The sequence below is a fragment of the Mauremys reevesii genome, linkage group 19 (assembly GCF_016161935.1).
Source record: "Mauremys reevesii isolate NIE-2019 linkage group 19, ASM1616193v1, whole genome shotgun sequence".
In the NCBI taxonomy this organism is placed as follows: domain Eukaryota; kingdom Metazoa; phylum Chordata; order Testudines; family Geoemydidae; genus Mauremys; species Mauremys reevesii.
Window position 1 is genome coordinate 11,696,731 of NC_052641.1, and position 23,486 is coordinate 11,720,216.

General features: G+C 45.5%; 1 protein-coding gene across 1 annotated transcript in view; it reads right to left on the bottom strand.

The window, feature by feature from the left end:
• Positions 1-23,258, bottom strand: part of BRINP1 (BMP/retinoic acid inducible neural specific 1) — a 96,010-nt gene extending 72,752 nt beyond the window's left edge. Inside the window, exon 1 of the mRNA XM_039507086.1 lies at positions 22,909-23,258. The gene's annotated coding sequence lies outside the window, so the exon portion shown is untranslated. The remainder of the gene's footprint in view (positions 1-22,908) is intronic.
• Positions 23,259-23,486: the final 228 nt, after the last annotated feature.

The window sequence follows — 23,486 nt, forward strand, 5'->3', positions numbered from 1 at the left end:
TAAATTTACACCCAAATTATGGCCCCTTTGCACTGCCAGAGTGATGTAAAGTGGTCTTCGTGTAGATGGGAAGTCAGGCCTGAATGTTTAAAATTTGTCCCCTGCCTTGTAATTCTCTTTTTTTTTAGAACTCTGAGGTTTTGTAGCAAAAAGAGGCCAATCCATTGTGTTAAATGGAAGTTACCTATGTTTGAATTTACATTTAATTTCATCATGACCGATAGCTGCACGTTTGCTCATGATATTCTGTACTTCTGCTGCCATAAGACAGCAGCTTTGATCCAAGGAGTTGGAATTGCATTGCAAACATAAATGGAAGCTCTCAATGTCTCAGTGAGGTACCTAACCACCGCGATCCCCGTTTGTTTCTGAAATAAAAATAGTGAAAAAACAGGTGTGTGCTTGACTGCTCTGAAGATAATGGTTGTAAGGTATTCAGATACCATGTGAGATAGATACGGGTGATAGATTTTACAGAGAACAAAACTATTATCCCTATTTTGCAGAGGGACATTGACTTGCCAAAGATGCCAGTTGAAGGGGGGAAACAAGAATCCAGAGATCCTGACTCCCAATTATCAGCTCTAAACACCCTCTTTGGAATACCACCAAGGCCCTTGTTCTAACCTCTTCGCCTCCAATTTATCCCTTATATTTGATAAATTAGAGAGATCCTTCACACCTACCCAGTGTTCCCTCATGCTCCTTGTTGTAGACTATTGCCATCAGAAATGCAGCCTCAAGAAAGAGAAATTACAGCACACATTGTTTGCAGTAAAGAAATGAGTCCTGTATCTCTTTTAGCTTCATGCACCAATAATTTTTCCTTGTGTCCCACATTTGGTTCTTGACAGGCTGAGCGAGGTGTTTTGCCTGCTGCACTTTACCAGAGGGAAGGGAATAACAAATGCTATTTGTATCTGAAATACTTCTGTGCTGCGGCAACTTCACAACTTGCCACAGGATGCTGATAAATTAGCAAAGGAGACAGTCATGGGAGACATTAGGGCTACATCCTGAAAGAGGTTAAACACTCTGGCCCCAATTCAGCAAACAGGTTAAGCCCATGCTTAACTTTAAGCATGGCACTCACACCATTGAAGTCCTAATGAACTACCCCTGTGTTTAAATTTAAAGCACGCGCTTAAGTGCTTTGCTAGATAGGGGCCACACCTTGCAGGATCACACTCTCAGTATAATGGCTGGTATACATGCATGCCACTGCCCTCAACTGGATGCAACTGGAGCTGCTCAAGTCTTTATCCTACACCCTAGGGTAAGTATCAGATGTCCCTATATCTCAAATGATAGGGGATCAGTGTGTTTGGAATACAATAGAACCTCCGAGTTACGAACTCCAGAGTTATGAACTGACGAGCTAACCACACACCTCATTTGGAACCAGAAGTACACAACAGGCAGCAACAGAGACACCCCCCCCAAAAGCAAATACAGTACAGCACTGTGTTAAACGTAAACTAGTAAAACCAGGGAAAGCAGCATTTTTCTTCTGCATAGTAAGTTTCGAAGCTCCATGAAGTCAATGTTCAGTTGTAAACTTTTGAAATAACAACCACAGCGTTTTGTTCAGAGTTGCGAACAACCTCCATTCCTCAGCTGTTCATAACTCTTAGGTTCTACTGTAAAAGGATGGAAGGCGCAGCCCAGCTGTTGCCATGAATTTCTGAGTGTGCTCCATAGTTACAAATGTGATATCCCAGGAGACACCAATTACTTATATTCTGGAAATGCGGATTGACACCAAGCACACTCATCTGTTCCAGGTAGCAAGAGATGAACCTCAAAGGTCTCAGAAGTTCCATTCAGATAAGTCCCACCAGTTCCACTACTTAGCCAGTTAGCTCTGCAATGCTGGCAACCACATGGGACTAGCCTTTCTGCAAGACCGGCGGTACTTCCTGCTTCCATCTGAGTTGGAAACACTCTGCCAATAACCTTGCATCCAGTATGTTGGCTCTTCTGTTTCTGGTGCCAGAGAGAGCCAGGGAGTGAAGTGGCAGGGACAAAATGAAAATAGATAATAATAACACTAAGTTAACCAAACTTTTCTGAGCCTCACAAAAGTATGGCCTAGGTGGTTTTCAGTCAAACATTGTCCTGAACCTGAAATTATTATTAATAATGTGAAATTATTATCTAAAATATTATCCAAATATTATCTAGTCCTCTCCTCCATAGTTTCGTGATAAGTTAGGTTACACCGAAATAATAAGAGCTAGTATTTACATAGGATTTTTTAGCATCCATCTAGGCACTTATGTGCCCGCACATCACCAGAATATCGGTCTCACAAACGTTAATGGATTTTATCCTCACAACATCCCTATGAAGTAGAGAAATAGTTCTCTACCCATTTTACAGATGAGGAACTGAGACACAGAGAGAGTAACGCCTGGTCTATACATAAAACTTAGCCCTGGTCTACACTGGGTGCGTGGGGGATCAATCTAAGTTACACAACTTCAGCTATGTGAATAATGTAGCTGAAGTCGACTTACTTAGATCGACTTACCGTGGTGTCTTCACCGCGGTGCGTCAACTGCTGCCACTCCCCCGTCGACTCTGCCCATGCCTCTCACGGCAGTGGAGTACAGGAGTTGACGGAAAAGCGCTTAGGGGGTCGATTTATCGCGTCTAGACTAGATGTGATAAATCGCTCCCCGCTGGATCGATTGCTGCCCGCCGATCCGGCGGGTAGTGTAGACATACCCTTAGATCAACCTATGTCACTCAGGAGTGTGACAAATTCACACCCCAAAGAGACACAGTTAAGCCATCTAAGCCCCGGTATAGACACCGCTAGGTTGATGGAAGAATTTTTCAGTCAATTTAGCTGCTGCCTCTCGAGGAGATGAATTTACTGCAGTGACAGAAGAACCCCTTCCATCACTGTAGTTTCTACACTATAACTCTACAGTGGTGCAGCTACAGCACCATTTCTAGTGTAGACATACCCATAGTGACTTGTCCAAGGTCACACAGGGATCCAGTGACTGAGCCAGGAATTGAACTGGGTCACCTGAGTTCCAGTCCAGTGTTATACCCATTAGATTATCTTTCTTTCATGCTGCTGTTCCAAAATTAACTTAGCCTCATTACTGCAGCTGATTGGACATTTTCTGATTAAACTTTTTTTTTTCATGATAAAATGCCAATTTGTCAAAAGCAAAAATGTTTCACAGAAACATGTGAATTTTGACAAAATTCCAGTAGAAAGAAAGAAAGAAAGAAAGAAAGAAAGAGAAAAATGGAATGTTTTGTTGGAAATATCAGAAGTGTTGGTCATGTATAGTGAATGAGTCTGGACAGACCAGGGTAATATTTATGCTAACCTAACTGCTTTCAGGCTATTCTTTGCTTAGCATGAGCATTGCTTGCTAAATTAATCTGCTATGTGGGATGAAAAGGTGATGTTTTGTACTGTGTTAAATGGCATAGATAAGAGAAAGTTAATCAGGACAATAAATATACAAAAGGGGCTGACAAAAAGTCACCATATTGAAAGCAAGGAAGGTCTCTGTGTGGAGTGAGGTAACATGGAAATAGCTTGGACAGCAAAAGTTATGTAAACTGAAGTTATGCAAGACACAATGTTTAATAATTGATTGGATGGTTGCTCTAATGTGAAAAAGGTATAAATATGCTAGAGTGTAAAGCATAGCTGGAGCCTCGTAGGAGAAATCCATTGTGACATGCCTACGCCCCAAGAGAAGGTAATTGGACAGTATCTTTTTCTGTACATCTGGCATTCATTGCTTTTATAGCAATTGTGAATGCAAGGCCATGCTTTTGGTTCAAATCAGATCTGCATTAATAAACCCAAGTATCTCCGCTCCTAGGGTATTGTAATCCAGACCCAACAGTTTCAATTTGCTGTTTCAAAATGACTTTTGGTTTCAAAGTTTTAAATTTTATATTATGTAATATAAACATCTTAAAAAGTCAAAATCAGAATGAAACATTTCAGTTTTACTGAAACAAAATGTTATGAGCAATATAAAATGTGTTTGTTTTTTCAGAATTTTCTTTTGGTGGAAATTTCAGCGGGTTTTTTTGTTTATTTGTTTGGTTGGTTTGTTTTTTAGGTTTTTTTTTCTTTAGTTCCATTTTCAAATGGAAAAAAAAATTCTGGAATTTTCCACCACATGGAAAATCTGGTTCCCGTCCAACTTTATTAGCCATATACCATGAGCTAGGTAAAACTATATCACTATTTCACTATCAGCTGGGGAAACTGAGGCACAGAGTGTGTTTAAGTGATGTGCCCAAGGTCACACAGAAACTATGTTACAGCCCAGATTAGAGCTCAAGAGGTTTTGGCTCCCACTATCATGCTTGATCCAGATATTCTCACAAGAAAACTACTCTGTCTTTTTGCACACCATTCCATTGCAACCACTCGGGCCGATGGGGAGTGGTGTGGGAAGAGGGAAAACAGACCTGGCATTGCACCCAACAGTGAGAATTGACTCTCTGCTCCAAAATGAACAATATGAAAGCTGCAAACATTGTCTTTAGCCTGATATTCATAGTGACATTTCTACTGTCCTAGTGTTCATTACTGCACAGACACAAAGACATGGTCCCTGCTCCAGAGCGGTTGGGGACTCTACCATGACACCACTAATATTAGCGTCCCAAGGGTTTGGAATAAATCAATGATCCCTTTAAATACAAGAGCTTCCTGATCTCCCAGCACTCAGCGCCACCTTCCAGGTGGGCTACCTAGCTAAGCAATCACCAGGATCTTTCCTCTCTTCTCAGCTGTGGGTTGAGGAGCACAAAGGGTTAAAATCCACAGCCCATCACTTCTCCAGGTAGAGCTCCTGCTGCTTGGATAATGACAGGCCGGGCTGCTGGGATGAAAAGCCCCGTTTAACTCAGCACTTCCTAAGGACATCAGGTTCTGTCACTATACACACTGGAAAATGCAAATGAACCCAGAGATAGATGTGGAGGGGTGGGGAAAAGGAGTCTGGACTGTTGGCTGATGTGAATTCTGGCCCAGGGCTGATCCGCCTGTGCTATTACATGGAATGACTGAATAATTTGCACTGGCTATAAAGTCTTCATATGAATTTAGACTCATGGGCTCTGCCAGCCACTGCCTTTTCCCTGCGTGCAACATTCCTGTCAGGGTATTGGAAACAAGCTGAGGAAGCTTTAGCCGGTCTTCGATTGAGCCCTTTGCAGAAAGAACACAGAAGTATTTCAGATCATGGAGACCAGGCTAGTGAGGGTCATTGGCATGTGTTTAATGTTCCCCTTGGTAACTGATCAGTGTTGAATATGATGCTTGCAAGAGTCATGATGTCTTGTACATCAAGCATCACAACAGGTGGGTAAGTAGGGGTGTAGGATGGGTGATCTAGTAAATAGGGAACCATACTAGGCCTCCGGAGATTTGGATTCAGTTCCATGCTCTGCCACAGATTTCCAGTGTGGCCCTGCCTAAGTCACTTAGCCTCTCTGTGCCCCAATTCCCTTTGTGTCAAATGGGGATAATAGTCTGCTCTACTTCCCAGGGTGCTGGGAGGATCAATGCATTAAAGATTGTGAGGTGCTAGATAGCACAGAGATAGAAGCCAAACAAGTATAATATGTGTGTGTATATATATCAGTTATTCCCATTTTACAGATGAAGAAACAGAAACACAGTGGGATGCAATGTGGAGCCCTTTTTCATTGGTGAACCCTTACTCATGGGAATAATCCCACTGGAGGGAGTAAAGGCTGATGAGGGTGAATCAGGGTCCACAACATTGGCTTCCCTGGGAGCTCCAAATTTTCAGAATCTCTGAAATTCAGGCCACTTATTTAGGTGGCTACATACTGACAGAGGGGCCTTACCTTAGGCACCCAGGTTTGAAAAAATTGTCCTTAATCACTTGCCCAAAGTAACACAAATCCAGTGGCAGATTATGGAATAGAAGCTCAGGAATCTTGATTGCCAGATCCCTGCTCTAGCCACAAGTCTGCACTGCCTAAATTACTGCTCCTAGTGCTGTAGAGTCTGGCATTAAGGTTATTAAAGTCAGTGGGCATGGTTTAGATCTAACTGCAAGAATACAGTGGAATATTGTATTAAACTTCATTCTAAATTAAATCAAAAGTTTGAATTAACCCAGGACCAGCAGAGGATTATTTAATTACTAGAAAAATATGTATCTGTTACTTTTCTACTCCTGAGGCCATTCTATGCCAAAAAAAGTAAAAATTCTGCAAACCGCCCCCCCAAATCTATGCACAATAGTTTAAAATTCTGCAAATTTTATTTGTCAAATAAATGTGGAGGCTCCAGCCTGGCAGTGAGGAGCAGCGGGCACTGGCTACCCAGAGGTGGGAGATCACTGTGCAGCTGACTCCTGGAATATGGACTCAGCACTGAGGCTGCACCCAACCCTGACACAGCACAAAGACCAGGCCTTGAAACTGCTCTGCTCTGGAATTTTATTGTCTGTGCTGTGTTGCTTGTCTGTTTCGATAGACTGTAAGTAAAGCTGGTAAAAAAAAAAATATGAGAGTTTTTCTGTTTGAAAATGCATTGTCCTCAACATTGAAATGTGTCAATTTCAGCGAAGTTTTCTCTGAGGAAAAAATATCAAAACAAACTATTTAGTCTTTCTTTTTGTTTTGATAATGTCAAAACATTTCATTTGGACTTTCATGTCATATTAAAATATTAATATTACATTATATTTATACATGATTTTATACTATTATAGTGTTTTGACATTATCTAAAGGAAACATTTCTGTAGTCCCGAATCAAGAATTTTCATTTTCAGAATATTTGTTCTGTGGGAAATGTAGAACTATTGTCCTAACTTGGAATGAATTTTTGGTTAAATGGCAGAATTTCCTGCAGAAAGGAAATTCCATTTTCGAATCCATCCTAATATTAAGCTCCTTGGGCATGTACCATATCCTCAGTATCCTTTGTCTAGGGCGAAGTATGCTTGACCATTCAGTATTCATATTCATTTTCACATGCCATGTAAAAATGTGTGGGTAACATTGTCAGAAGCCTAAGTGATTTAGGATCCTAAATCCCATTGACTTTCAATAGGACTTAGTTTCTTTTAAAACTTTTACCTGGTGTCTTTATCACAAATGATGGCTTCGTTTAATCTCTGTGTCATGATTGTTTGCCTGCAGTGCGGATACATGTGAATTTAGACCACCCTGTCTGTGTAGGGTGGAGGGAAGTATGGGGCTGAAAACAAGTGCAGCAGAGAGACATAAGTGAAAGAGAGCAACAGCTCAGAGCAGAGGTGGTAACAAGGAAATTGTATTGATTCTTTGTCTTCATGGAGGAAAATATCTCCAAGAGTTTCTGTGTGTTCACTGTGATTCGATAAGAGATTGAGGGCACCGGGGTCTCGGGACTGATATTTATGCGCTATCGGGCTGCCAGCATCTGTGTGCAGGGCTTGAATTGTGTGTGAACAGGGACTCCATTTTAAATGAAAGTGTATAGCACAATGTATACAAAGAAAGGGCACGAATGCGACATGAAGGGCTAAATTGTGCATGGCACTGCGTGGATGCGCCAGAGGGGAGAGAGGACACAGAACATCCCTTCTTCCCACAGCACACAGGAGACAGCCGTGATCGGGCACAGAGATCTCTGGGGTGGGAAAGGCAAGCGAGGCATTGGTATTGAGACGTGGAGGGGCTTGGCTATGCAGAGCAAAGGAGGTTTCCATGGCCACACTCCTCCTCCTCATGGCACATCCTACAGTACCAGGAGGGCAAAGAGGTACCTTGAGGCTCCTAGCATCCTAGTCTTTGGCAAGGAGGTGTTTACATAGGGTTGCCAACTTTCTACTTGCTCAAAACCAAACACCCTTGCCCCGCCCCTCCTCCGAGGCCCCACCTGTGCTCACTCCTCCCTCCTTCCTCCCTCCCCCCCATCTCTCGCTCTCCTCACCGTCACTCACTCGGACACCTGGCAACCCTAGGTTTCCATGGCACCCAGAACAGATATCTGCACCTCTGCTTTGCTACCCAGGAAGGATGGATTGGCTGGTGCTCTCGACAAGCCAGGGAAAACTTGCTTACCCTTTACAGTGGATGACATACACCCTTTAATATTTTGGTTACTTTTGGATTGCAGCCTGGCCTTCTGGCCAATCATGTCTATTTCCAAAATAAATTACCCCACACATATGCTTAAACTCCACCTTGGCATGCAGATTCTCTCCCCCATCCCTCCCCATTTGGTCTACCGCTGCTCCAGATGGCCTGGCATTATGGCTTACAGCTTTTTGCTGATAATGAACCGTACCATTGTTAAGGTTACATTGAGACTTCCATTGTAGGCCAACGTTTCTCCATGTTTGTAACTTTCTGAAAAATTCTCCTTTTCGGCTGCAGTTTTGCATGCTTCGTCTCAGGCCTCAGGGGGATAATTCTGGCAAGTTCGAGTAAAATCCATTGAACTATTTTTTTTATTTATTTATTTTAGTTTTTCAAGGATGAAAAGAAGTTGTTGGGGAAAATAGACCTCAGCTGATACCATTTATTATTTACTGAGGTGCTGATGTCAAGCATTGACAGAGGAATGAAAAGCTGCCTTCCAGCCCAGTGTTTCATGTATTTCCTTCTTTGCCCAATCCACAGAGAATATAAAGAGACTACCAATGATTTCCTCCTGGCAAGGGGGAAAGGCCAAGTATCCATGCTGATTCTTTTATCATTGACCAAGAAGGCTGGTGGATTCTCTGTACCATGCCCCAATGGAAAAGGAGGTCAGGGAAGGCCTAGGACCCTTGAAAATGCAAAGGCTACTGCCTCCGCAGAATGTTAGAGAGCAATTTGCTAGACTATCAGAATCTAAAAGTGGGTCCTGGAGCAGGAGCCTGGCAGTCGTTGGCTTGCGAAATGCTGGCGTGAGGGACAACCTTTTGGTTGACACACCAGGCATTGAACCAGGGATCTCAATAGCATATAAGCCCTACAACTAACAAGGTGCTGTAGTGGGGGTTCTGACAGACTCGTATCCTCTGTGGGTTGCGCATCAAAGTGAACACAAAATACACTGACCAGTAGGTTAAATGGGCACCTTGGCCCGCTGGCATCCTCCACCAATAATGCACGGAATAGACCTCTGCGAGATGTTACCAGCACCACTGGTAGAGGTGGAAATCACACCTTGGCGTGTCCCTGATACTTCTGGTGTCTCACTGAGTGAGTCAGCTTGAAACCGACCCAGAGAAGACATCACATTTGCTTCTTCAGCTGCCTGACCCCAGCCAAAATCTGCTCCTCTGAAGTCAGTGGGCAAAGTCCAAGTGTGGTCAAAGTAGCTAGAAAATTCCTCCAGAGGGAGAGATTTCCACATTGGCTAGACTATCTACCAGCCAGGACAGCTGTGCTGGCGGAGACATGATGGGGACTGCAGCAGAAAAGGAGAAAACTTTCTTCCTCTCCAGTCACAACCCTGGCATAACTTAAAAGAAAATTCTCTCACAATGGGGTGAATCAAATGCAGAACCCGTATTCTGCCATCACCTTCTCTCATGTGTACATAAAGGTGTCTTGTGAGGCTACCCCAAGAAAAGAAGGGTGCTTTGGAGCAGTTATATCCATAGACAAGGCCAAAAGTTGTCTATCACATTACAAGGCCATTTACAGAGTATTCCAAAGGTGGCTCTATGAGCTAAGAGGTGAAAACATTATCTAAAAGTTGTATCTGCTCTGTCACAGGCAGCTCATCATGTAGGTGTACATACACCTACCAGCTTCATCCTTCCTTGTTTGGGCAACTGAAATGACAGTCTAGGCAACACCTTTTTCCCAGCACTCTAAGCACTAAAGCAGGTGCTTGCCTCCAGCCTTCCTACATCACATCGGATATTTTTACAGCTCACTTCTACAGGTCGCTAACAGCAACGAAAATATCTTAATCCGCCAGCTCTTTTGCCTGTCTGTCCCATAGATGTGCCTCATCCCAACATTCATGTCCTTTTGTCCACATCAATCTATTAGCCAAATAATAACAAAAAAGTAATTTTGCAGAACTTCAGAAAGTCAGCAGGAATTAGAGCAGTGTCTTGGATTCAGGTACTAATCCTTTGATGTACATTGTGCAAACCAGATGGTAGTCTAATCCCCGCCAGCATGCAAAACCCAGTGAGCAGAGAGCACCGTAACCCCTGTGTCTGATTGAATATTCACACTCACGTCTGATTTTATTCTAGGATTGGAAGAAGTCCCCATGCAGAAACCCACACGGATGACTAAAATCCCAGACACACATTGTAGCCAAGTTCTAGATCTTTTCACTGCATAGATAATATAGGCTCTGCTTTCCCCTCTCCCACCTCATAAAAAAAATGTCTTGCATTCCCTCATGCTTCATTTGAACCTTTGTTTCCCCTTTGTCGGCTGGCTGCCCCCAGGAGATAAATCCACCCAGCTTTCTAGCCACAGCCAAAGTCCAAAACTCTGCTCTTTTCTTATTCCATTTGGATTCAGCTGCTTCCATAGTGATGCAGGGTGCTGTGCTGTAGCAGCTTCTGCGTATATGACTGGGTCCTGTATCTTACCACAGAGCCTCAGCTGGAATCCAGGGCCAGACACTGAAATAAGTTCAGAGCCACCCACAAATCAGTTTCCTTCTCCTCCTCCATCCCCTCCCTCTCTCCCACTCTACCCACCACGGCCTGTTCCTTGACGCATCTTAGATGATGCTGGCTAAGGCTCATTATTAACACATGCTAGAGCATTAATGAGCATCTAAAGGAGGAGAGAGTGACGAGAAGAAAGCGGGAGTGGAAAGCAGGATGAAAAGGAGCGAGGAGGGGGACAGACAGTGATACGGGTGAATGGAGAGAGAGTGCAGGAAAAGGAGGAATGAAGGATGATAGAAAGTGCATATAATTAGCCTGTGGTTCAGTGGAGAGGGAACTAGCCTGGGAGTCAGAAAAAACAAGTACTCTTTACCTGACTCTGCCACTGACCTGCTGTGTGACCTTGGTCACTTCCTCTCTGCCACGTTTCTGTTCCCTCTCCCACCTGTTCTCTGTCTTGTCTATTTAGAGTCTAAGCAATTCTGGGCAGGGACAGTCTCTCACTGTGTGTTTGTACAGGGCCTAGCATTCTGGTGCCCCCATCTTAGGTGGGGTTGCTAGGCACTATGATAAAACAGATAATAATAATAATTAATAATTAATAATAACAGCCTGTACAAACTCATTGCCAGGCATGGGGAATTGCAGGGAGACTGAAGCTCTGTGAATCTGGTGAGCTGTTGAGTTCCTGAACCTATTCTCCCCTGTAATTTAAACCTACGTTTATTATCCAAGAGTGAGTCAATTTGAAAAAAAAAAATCTACCTGTGCCAGTGCCTTCTCTGAGGGATAGGAAAACCATGATAAAAGTGAGTTGGAATTCAAATTCGAAAGCGTTTTTCATTAGAATTTACCCCATTTCCTATCTCTGCTCCTTCCTTTCCCCTCCAAATTCCTTTCCTGTTCTGCTCCAGTCTCTGTTTTCTTTTCCACCCGATGTTTCCACTGGGGTCTGTCTCTTTCTTCCCCTCTTTTGTCCTGCCCTCTCCTCAATGGCACAAGAGGCCAAGAATATTGGGATTCAAGTGAAAAACCGGAACCTGGGATTGCTGAGTGGGTTTGATATGAAGCAAAGAGGGTCAGTGCCTCCCTGCTTTCAGCAATCAGACATCGCTGGGTTAAACAGTATTCCAAACGAAGGGCTGGACAGCTATGGATAAGACTAGCATATGGGCAAGAATAGCATTTACAGATGTTACCCACCATTCAGTGGGCTCAGCCTCCCCCACTGTGCCTGATCCACACAGTGTATGAGCCTGCTCTGGTTCCCAGCGAGGAGAGTTAGGCATCTAAATATATTTAAGGACCTGGGCCTTAATCCTTTAGCAGCAGCAGGAGCTCTTAGCTCTGGAGTGCCAGGGTTTGGTCTCAAGTCATGACCAAGCTGAGAGTCATTTCACAGTAACGATCCCTCACCTACATGTTTAAGGGCCATCGAGCCTCATGCTTCAGGGCATTGGCTGATCAGCAGCCATGGGGAGGAATGAATCCCTCCCTTGCCCCCTTCCTATACTTCAGTTAGGCTCACTAGAGTGGTATCCGACGAAGAAGTTATGCTTTCTGCTAAGGCGCCGTCCCAGTCACCGAGACAAGGGGCAAACTTCTGATTTCATTTGTATGGGGGTGAGTCCCCAGTAATGTCACTGAAGCCTATGGAGTTATTCCCGCTTTGCCATCCGTGTGATTGAAATCTGGACCTGGCCCCCCCAGTCTGCTGTTACTACATTTGTTCAAGAAAAACAACAATGGAGAATTGCACAGATTCCCATTCTTGCCATCCCTGTCTGTAAATCCTCACTCCCTTCCACCCCCAGCCTCCATCATCGGCAAACAAGCTTCCTGGAATGCAGGGAGAGGCCAATCTACCCAATGATTACTTTCTTGCCTGAATCTCTCCTATTAATTTTGCATGAGGAAAGCTTTCCCTGTTCGCACCTCTCCTCCGCCCTCCCCTTTCCATGCAAGCCTCTATAAACACAGTAATCATTCAAACCTACATAATACCTTATCGTGGGTTTTGCACCTGCCCATCGCATCTCCCCCTTATTTCCTATCCTATAAGCTGAGTAGTCATTCACCCCTAAACGGCAGCTTATCTCAGCATTTACACCTGCCTTGCCAATGAACTCCATGTTCTACCTGTCAGATCCCCCAGATCGCATGTCTCCTGTCGGCTGATTATTCCATCTAGAGCTCACGCGTTCTTTGCAGCTGCTTCCCTTTCATCCTTTCCACCTGCTCTGAAAAGTTACCCTGCCTTCTTCCCTGGCTCCCTCACTGCTGTCGCTGTCTCTACAGCTGATTGCATGTCTATGTATCTTTTTTATACACCTGATGTGTGGTGCCACCTTTGCAGTGTAATCATCCGCACTTGCCTTAAAAGAGTTGCAATGACAAAGGCAGAATCGCTATATATAGAGGCATCTGTAAGTAGTGGTGGGCCCAATCCGAAATCCCAGATCCAAAGAATCCCCTGAATTTCGGCTCTGAGGAGAGGAAGGAGAGTCTTTTTAAGACTCTACCCTGAGAGTCTAGAGATCTGGCTCTGCCACTGACTCCCTCTGTGACCCTGGGCAAGTCACATAGACCTCACTCTTTTAGAGATCTCAGGGACAGACTTTCAAGAACCGTGTCATTCCCACACTGACACCCCAACGTGCTGAACACTCTTTAGCAAACCTGTCCCATGCAGCCAGATCCAACGCCCATTCAAGTCCGTGGACAGATTTTTAGTGAACTTTAAAGGGAGTTTGATTGAGCCCTTGAGCTCTCACTTCCGTCCCTCGTTTGTAAAAGAAGGGTGGTGGCAGACCCTTTCCCCCATTCCTTGCCTGCCTTGTCTGCTTAGGTTGTAACCTCGTCATGGCAGGGGCTGTATGTTTCTATGTGTATGTACCGTGTCCAGCAGCATGTGTATGTGCTGTGCCCACACTTGAGGCCCTTACCATGATAAAAATAATAATAATGATACCGTGGATTTGAGATTTGCAGCTCAGGCTCATTACAGCTACTTAGGAGCTCCCATTTTAGGACCTGCTCCAATCCCTATTGAAGTCAATGAATGAGCGAGTCTCACATAGTAACATGGGAGTGGTCACATCAGATCAGGCTGCTGGTCCATGTGGCCTGGTATCCTGCCTGTTTCAGTGACTGAAACCTTCCTATAATGCCCAGAAGATGACCCTTTACTCAGAGATGTCAATTCCTAATCTCCCTTTGACTTCAGTGGGAGCAGCATCAAGCCCCTTACCAGCTGTGGAAGGCTCTGTGCAGAGAGAGAAATTCCTTCCTAACCCCAGAAAATGATCAGTTCATGCTCTGAACCATGAGATTTGATTCTCATTCTCTTCGATCGCAGAGTTGCCAGTTGCCACAACCCAACCTTTACATTTCAAATCCAGCCACGTACAATGACCCCCTGCAGCAGAGCATTATTTAGCTTGAATATTCACTGAAAAAATATATTTCCTTTTCATTTGTTTTAAATGTTGTGCTCTTTGATATATATTCCCTAATTCTTGTCGCATCACAGAGTACAAATATTTCTGATTGCTTTCTACTGTCTCCTTCAAATAACTGTATATCATGTACCTCAATGCCATTCTTTTTCCAGACTAAATAACCCATTCTTTTCAGCCTCTCTCCTTTTTAATTGGTTAATATTTGTAAAGCAGTTTGAAAATGCATTAGTATCATTCAGTTATAATGTATTTTCTGTTATTTTCTACCCTTCCTTTTAATGCCTCAAGTATCCTTCTATAAGCTGCCATCCATCTCCATTGATTCTATCAGTGAAGATATGTAGGTCTTTATAATGCCATGGGGAATTTCCTGTCACCGTTCCTGACCTGGATTTTGGAACAACCAAAGATACTAAACTTCAGTGGTTTGAGCATTAGCCTGCTAAACCCAGGGCTTGGGAGTTCAAGCCTTAAGGGGGCCACTTAGGGATCTGGGCAAAATCAGTACTTGGTCCTGCTAGTGAAGGCAGGGGGTTGGACTCTGTGACCTTTTGGGATCCCTTCCAGTTCTATGAGATCGGTATATCTCCCTATGTTATTTATTATTATTACACAGGGTTCACACTGAACCTAGTACATGCTAGGGCATGGGGACTTTCTTTGGGCCTTGACCCTGCAATCCGCTCCTTGTGAAGTCTATTGGGCTCTGCATAGGTGTGAGGGGTCTGCCTGCATGGATCTGTCTGCAGGACTGCACCGTTAGTGAGTCCTGGGGTCCCAGTTCAGGAAAGCACTGAAGCACCTGTTCAAGTCAGTGGGACTTAAGTACATCCCTAAAGGTGAGCTTTGATGCATGGGGACAGATTCAAGCAGATGCATAAGTACTTTGCCAAATCAGGGTCTATGCAGTTTCAGTGCCTTAATTTAAGGGGCTCTCTTTAAGCTAGGACATAAATATTTTTTCCTCAGAGGATCCTGCAAGTTAAGGTTATTTTCCCCAAAGTCCATTAAACTTTATATTCCTCCAAGTAAAATGTCATATTAATCCTTTGGTTTGATCAGATTCTTCTTAAATTGCCCCATAATGTCCTTGCTTTTAACTAGCCTTTTCCATCATCACCCATTTGCTAATCACATCCTCTTCCAAATCACAAACAAAAGTAGTGAGCAATGCTGATCCGATATCGACCAATGGGTTTCCCCATTATTAACTTCCATCCCTCTGAGCTGCAGCTCTTCATGATGACTCCTTAATTCATAGTACTTGGCTACCTTTTAATTCACAGGAGGGATTAACGTCTCTAAAGAGGGACCTTTTCAAAAGACATGTGAGACTGAGAGGAAATCAGATAAATTATAATCACCAGGTCCCTTTTTATCCACTATTTTATGAACATTGTCACAATTTTCTAAATGGGTTGAAAGGCCTCATTTACCCTTTAACAAGAGGTGCTAGTTAGACCCAAACCCTTATGACTTATCCAAGTGCTGTGTTATTTTCTCCTTTAAAAATATCCTCAGTTGGTTTGCCTGGAACTTGGGTGTAACTCATCACTCTGTAATTTCCTAGGCTGTCTTTAGCAAGATGAACACCCAGGGCCACATGTTATCACGGTTTCTGTGCTTAGAAACAGTGAAGCCAACAGGAGATATATATATATATATATTTGTTTAAGCAAATCTGAGGCAGGATATGAATCCATGCCAGCAGCTCCAGGAACAGCTGTGCTCTGAAGGATACATTATACACACTCGGCAGCATTGCCGTGATTTCATATTTTATTTCTTTTTGCAATTTTACCATGACCACTATGCAATTGTTGCAAGCTACTGCTCTTCATTGCCTCAGGGTGCTTCATGTAAACTTCAGCTTCTGCTGGTGTTACCCCACAATTGCCAGCAAAAAAGTGCCCCCCCTCGATATTTACAAGTCTCTCACAGTACAGACTAATGCAAAGAATCAATGGAATTTCTACACAACTTCAGCACCTCTTTCTACATTCCACATAAGGATCTCGCTTGCTTCTGATGTTTCCCTTACTTTCTCACCGTGGTTACATGCTCTAAAGAGAAGTCATGTGTTGATAATGATGTTGCAATTCCTGCATTCACAGTCTTCCCACTGCAAATCGCAACTGTCCGATGGTGGCATCCTTCACTCCTGCTTCTCCCAGTGTCCATACCTGCCCTGCAGTCTCAAGACTCAACCTGCATCACAGTTCATCTCTTTGCCTACTTCTTTGACTAGTTTCCGTTCCTTACCCCTCTCTAGCCCTGACTCTGAACTACTCTACGAGCTACCTTGGTTTGTTCTTCTGTCCCTCCGCAAGCGTGACTGACGCACACGGGCTGCACTTGTAATGACAGCACATTTAAGGGCAAGGTTTTTAAAACCCAGCCTCCCCACCATGGTTAGCACCCACCGTGTGCAGGGACAAACGGCTGCGGATGTCAGTACCTGCTGTGAGTGGTATGTCTATCAACCTCACCCGTGGTCCCAGTGGGGGTCCATAGACATCTCAATGACATCACTTGGGCTTACACATAACTGCACCCAGAATCATTAAGGTCCTACAGAATTGCAGACTCCAGAATGAGGGGGCCGAGTGATACTGGGTCCAAAGACAACCCTAAGGGACAGATCTTCAGCTGGTGTAAGTTGGCAGCGCTCCCCTGGCTGGGCCAGCACGAGAGGGTTTGTCATCCAGGGAGCAAAAAGAGTTTTCAGTGCCCCACCCCCACCCAACCAAAAGATGTAATAAATAAATAGAACTGACCTGTCAGGCATAACCCTCACTCCAACCAAAACCAGGGATTTCCTGAGTGGCCATCCTAACGGCCTGCTCCTAAGGCTGGCCCTGGCCAGTGGCTCCATTGGCACCAGCTGAGATCCTAGCCCCTTCCTGTATATTCTCTGTGCTACAACTCTTGGCGGTACTGGGCCGAGTTAAAAAAGTGCAACCAGTACTAATACTTGTCAGACCTACAAGGCTTCCGCTTGTACTAGTGCAGGTGAAACAGCCTGCAAAAGGCGACACTCTGTCCTCTGAGCCACGCCAAACACGTCACAAGCTCTCAGGGACAGCATCAGATGTTGTTACCGGATGGCCAGTGCTGCTCTCACTCCGCCTGATTTCAAAGCAGAGTTGGCAGAGTGCTGATAAGATCTGCTGCTTTTATGCGAGCTGCATGACATGCCAGGCTCTCTGCAAAGCATGATCGCTAGAGACTAAGCATCCCAGCTGGAGAGTGCAGGTCAGCATGCGAGTATGAACAATGTCATGACTTCTTTCTCCGTTCCGATATTATGTTTTCCTTTTAAACAAAAAGAGCTAGATGAAACTGCTGTCCTGTATTTCTAGAGTTTCATTTAGGCACAGAACCCTCTTTTATTTCTGCCCTCGGGCTGTTGGGTAGCTGCTAAACAGCCGCTACGTTTCACCTCAGGTTGGCTTCACAATAATCCAGGGATGGGTGACGTGATTTGTAGAGCATCCTGCCACCCTCTGAGATGAAAGTACTGCATCGATACACGAGGGTCACTATTTGCGTTAGTGCCTCAGTAGCCAGTGCCCAACACTGGAGCCTGTCCAGACAACAGCGCCCAGCGTTTGCCTAGCAGTCGGACGTCCTCTTAATGTCCGGGCTTCCGTACTCTGTAAAGTATTTATCTCACCAGTATAAACAGTGTGCAACAATGACACACGTCTGAACAAGAGAACGCAGTCTGAACCCCATCTAACCAGTCACTGTCTGGAGACCAGCAGTCAGAGCTGCTCTGGACGGGGCTGCTGCTCCCATGACTGTCACAGGGTCACATCCAGCAGCTCTTAAATGAGTTGTTTCTTTGAAGTCAATGGAACCAACCCTGTCAACAGGGGCCTTAGAATCAACACCTGCCAGGGCTCCATTTTGCATGCTGTCAGACTGGAGCAATACTCTAGTCAACATCACCCAGTCAACTCAGTTGTGCTGTGGACACTGACCTGGCATCATCACTCAACATTGTTCAGACCCCTCAATAACACTGTTCCACTTCTAAGCCCCATCGCCTGCCCACTACACCTGATAGACAACACTAAGCTCTGCCTACAGCACGTGCTCCATTTGAACAAATAAAGAAGGACCCTTCCCTCCTTTGGTTGTGCTTCAGGAGATTTCTGCTCCATCGCTTGCGTCATCAGCGCACAAAAAGCTGTTTGTTGCAAAGGGAAGGTGCAAAGGGGTAGATATGTTGTATTAAAACCCCTCCACACAAGTATCAAGGAGACCCCTAGTCTGTAGCCCCAGCCACTGTTCACAGAAACATGTCACAGATGATTCCGTCCTCGCTTAGGCTCTGATCCACTGCTCACTGAAGTCAATGGGAGTCCTTCCCCTGACTTCAGTGGGCAGTGAATCAGGCCCTTCGTTCTTTCTTTCTTTTTTCTAATTACATTGATTCTCTTCCCGGATTAAAAGGAAGAGCCCAGACTGTCATGTCTAAAGATGATGTCAACGACTATTTCTCTCTCTCATATGCCAAACTGAAGTCATCAGATTAACTCACTCTAACCCCGCACACAAGGGCAAAACATAACCTAGATTCAGTCTCAGCAGGGGAACCCAAGGGTCCCCACCACCAAAGTTACAACCTGCAGCCGTGCCAGACGGAGCTGCGTTCTTCTCAGATCTCATAAACAAAGCACTGCTGGGCCCATAAAGAGCCATATCGGAAACCTCCACAGAAAATTCAGGACACTGCAGGAAGTGGCAAGTGTAACTCTGTAGGAAGGGCCCTTTTCTCTGAGTCAACTCTGAACCAATCTGAGCATAGATATGGTGCTCATGGGAGAAGCCATCTTTCAGATGATAAATAAAACCAATGGACCAGATTGTGCCCCATGAACCACTCCCAGACAGGACCTTCATACCATGATCTTCCCCCCTCCGAAGAGAAAGCCAGCTCAACTTCTGAATGCCCAGGAGCCTCTGCATGGTCTGGGATGATCTGACACAAGGTCCTTACTGCTTAATCTAATTAAGATCCCACCCCTATTTTGCAAGAGTAGAGCTGTTAATCAAGCCTGGCCATTCCCAACTATGGGTGATTATACTCCATATCCCTAACTTCATCTCTGCCCTTTCAATGTGAGAAGCTATTTTTTTTCACTCCCCCTCTTAAAAGCTGTAGTGTTTCTGGCCCAGATTAGCTGTTGGCCTCCATCCCAGAAGTGGCTGCATTTCAGCACTGGGTAAGGGATTCCTTTATGCACAGGGCCGGATCCTCATCATAACCCCATTGATTTCAGCTGAGGGCTGCTGATTTACACCAACAAAGGGTTTGGCCCAGAGCCTGTTAGTGCACCTGGGATCCTTGCAGACTAAAGACAGTGTATATGTCATTATTTATTATTATTACCTGCTATTATTATTAGCTACTGGCTGCAACTGTGTGAGGAGTGAAAACGCCACCGAGAAGGGCAGCGCATGCAGGTCTGCATGCCTCCAACCAAACCTATTCTAGGCAAACACTGTATGTCTAACCTGACTGGAAACCTAGCTGCTGTGGAGCCAGCTGATCTCCTGCTTTGCAAAGCATTCCCACAACTGAAATGGAGTCAGAGCGCCCCCTTCTGGGAGTCACAATTCCATCCTGTGACACTGATTCCCTGTGTAAATGAAGATACTAGGCGCAGGGACTCTGAGCTAGCAAATATCAGTGTTACCAGAAAGGTTTTAAATTGTATATGCATTTGTTTCTAACATACACACAAACACACACAAAGGACATTAGATATCACACACGTACGTTGCTGCATGCTTTTTCCCCCCGAACATAGTTCAGCTGCTCTAATTTCTCATCTAGGGACGTGCATTTGTTTACTTGTTGGGTTATTTATTTATTCACCCTCCTGTCCCTTCAGGGTTTCCTTTTACATTTATTTGCTGATATTTGACATAAATCTAGAAGTGTCGATTTTCGCAACCCCAAATCTGATTTTTTCATTGCCTTTGCATCATATGTGACTATACGAGTGTACATGTCTGGGTCACATCTGGAAATTCAAACTGATGTCTCAGTACAGCAGAGAGACACAACAACACGCACAGTTTTTTCTCTGAGCCAAATTCTTCAGAGCGTCCTCAAGCCATGTTCTCGGGCAAGGCAATGGGAGTTTCGACTGAGTGAGGACAACAAGATTTGTGTTATAAAGACCATCTTAGTAATAACCCTCAATGGTCATGCTCAGTTCCACCTAACAGTCACCAGAAGCAGAATGTCATCTCTGTTCCATTTAGCTCTATACATACTTCCAAGGTATTAAACATGGTGGGGGAGGCAGTCAGGAGGGGAGACCATGGATAAACCTTTCACAATCCCTCTTGGAACCAGCTTTTAGAAGTAGCAGTACCCTCTCAATGTGTCCCTGAAATCAGAAGTTTTACCAGGACAGTCAGCTGGCCTCATTAGATTCCTGCCCTTAGGGAGATTACACAATCTCCTAACTAGGCCCTTGGAAGAGAGAGGAGGGAGGAGGGGTGGTGGTGGTTAGTGCATCTTAAACCAGTGACATCATCTTCCCCTCAAGCACCATACCAGTGTGTTCATCCCTGAACCAGGGGGGCAGCAAAGCAAAGGACTGTTGGTGAGGGATTGTGCTGCAAGGACGGGAGGGTTTTGCTCTGACCCCAATAGGTAGAACTAGAGTAAAGTGGGACCTTGGAAAACTATGTGTGTCCTGTGGACAAATACAGAGATATTCTCTCTCTCTCTCTCTCTCTCTCTCTCTCACACACACACACACACACACACACACACACACACACACACACACACACACACAGCGATATACACAACTATAACAGGGAAGGTGTGATTTCTGCAAGCCATCCCGCCAGTCTCTAGCCCAAAGTCTGTAGGGTGCAGGATGGTTCCCTCTCCTGGGAAGCCTGTCTGCCTTCACTGGGGTGAAGTAATCACCGAGTCCTGGGGCCATGCAAAGAGCAGTAAAACGCAACAAATCGTGCAAAGCATTTTCTGCTGAGTGGCAATGGGCTGTGGAAGCAGACAACCCCCAAATCAGTGCCTGGAAGATAATCCAAAGCAGAACACTGTGCTTTCCAAGCGAGTTGCTTACCTAGAGATGTGCAAAGAGGAGTGTGGGGGGGGGCACCAGACCTGCCTGGAGATTTGATTTGCACTAACGGTGAGAATGGCAACGCAGTGACAGTTGTGTGTGTGTAGATGGGTGCGGGAGACCAAGAATGGGGGTGGGAGATTGTTAGTCCAAAATTGTGTGTGTGTGTGTGTGTGTGTGTGTGAGAGAGAGAGAGAAACCAAGATTGTGTGCATGCGAATGGGGTGGGGAGTTGTGTGCGTCCAAGATGGTGTGTGGCTTGTGTACAAGAAGGGGGGAGGGAAAGAGACCAAGTTTTGTGAGGTGTGGTGGGGGGGGTGAGAGATAATCACTAGAAACTAGGATACATATTTAAAAAAAAAAACCCTGCACCTTTCTTGTGCCAAAACCTTGATTATCTTCTCTCCACTTGCCAGCCCCCCACACATACATACACACACACACACCACACACTTCTCTGCAACTCTCCCGAAAGCAGCTTAACTCCCATTAACGAATTATTATTATAAACCCAGATGGAAAGCCGGGCTAACACGAGCAATCTTACTGTCCTTTCGAGAGCATCGACTCCAGATGCCAATCTCAAGTCTACATTCATCCATGAAGCTCATCAGCATTTTGTCTGCAGTTTGTTTTCCCCTCTCCAGGGCTCCTACACCCCTTCCCCCCCCCACAGTATTTTATCGAGGGACACCTCCCACATCCCCACACGCCTCCTGGCTCCTCCAAAAACTGGAATCTGTGCTGGACCTGTCGGCGATGATGATGCAATGGTGTGGAAGTGCTCTCTCACTTGACCTCCCCAAATCCCCTATGGACTGGGAAAAGCAAACTTATGCTCCTTTACCAGGCAGCATTGCAAGCAGCCTTCACCACTGAGCGGCTCATCAATACATACAAAAATCCCCATCCCTGAGGAGAGGAGGGGGGTACAACCCCCCCCCAGATCTATGGTCCTCTCCCCCTCCCCCCGCACATACAGATGTCCCACCCCCACCCAACTCCCCTTCCTTCCTTGCTGTATTTCAGTTTCGTCCAATTCCCATTCGGGGTAGAAGCAATCAACCCGGGGTGGGATTTAAAGCTACAGACGTCTCCCTTCTACGGGATTTGCTTGTCACTTGCACAAATGGAGCAGTGGATTAAGTGGAGATGACACCATCTCTTTGGGGACGTTTTCCCGGGATGTATCAGTATTCTGCAATCCAGACAGAGCGGTAGATTTTCACCCCCACCTCCTGCTCCAGCCGAAGGCTGCACCCTTCCTCCCGTACATTTTAGAAATGTACCTTGTCCTAGCTACGTGATCCCATTGCATGAAGCAACTCCTATGCGTGCAAATGTCCGGACAGCCACAAACGTGTTACTTACACACACACACACACACACACACACACACACACACACACACACACACACACCCCAGAAGCTAATTAGGTTACAGGACTTCTGCATTGAAACAGCACATTAACTTCATGCAAACCCAAGGGGGGGTGGGGGGAGAGAAGGGGAAAGAGACTGCCAGGCAAAGTGTGTGTGTGTGTGTGTGGTTTCAACGGCACCGACTCCGGGGGGGGGGGGGGGAATGGGATTCAATAGGACACCCTAGAAAATGACATTACAGTAAAGAAGGGATCACGACGAAGGCATGAAACGCAGTCCAAAAGCTGGGCACCGGGGCAAGGAGCTGAGGGGATTCGATGCAGATGAAACGAAACCCTCCCCTTACCTGAGGTTACTGTTCCTCTTTGGCCGAGAGCTGCTCGCCGGTGGGGTTTATTGGGCTCGACGGGAAGTGGTGGGCTCGCTGCTGTGGCCAGCTGGCATACTGGGCGCTGTGCTGATCATGCAGGCGTGGGAATACTGGGGCTCTAGCAGTACTTTTCATGCTCAGACAGAAAATCCCTTCCCTGGATCCAGATCGCAGGCATTAAGGGCAGAGGCAAATCCTTCTCTCTCCTTCTTTCTTTCTTTTTTTGGTCTGTTCCTTCCTCCTTTTTTCTCCCCTCCCCTCTCCTCTGCCGATCAGTCTGTAGCCATCGGGGAAGGAGCAGCCGAGGCAGCGGGGAGAATGGAGAGGGGGCTGGAAATGAACATGGAAAGGGCTTCGGGAGAGAAGCGGGAGGCGGGGCTTCGCGGGAGGGGCGGGGCTTGGAGCAGCCTGGATAAAATGAATGGGGGGGGGAACAGGGAGGAGCCTAAACCCGGAGATTTTATTCTAAAAAAGTGTTTTGTACATAATTGGGGCGAGGGGTCGAGGGGGGGGAGGGGCCGGCTCGGAGGAGCAGGGCAGACAGAGCTCGGGAC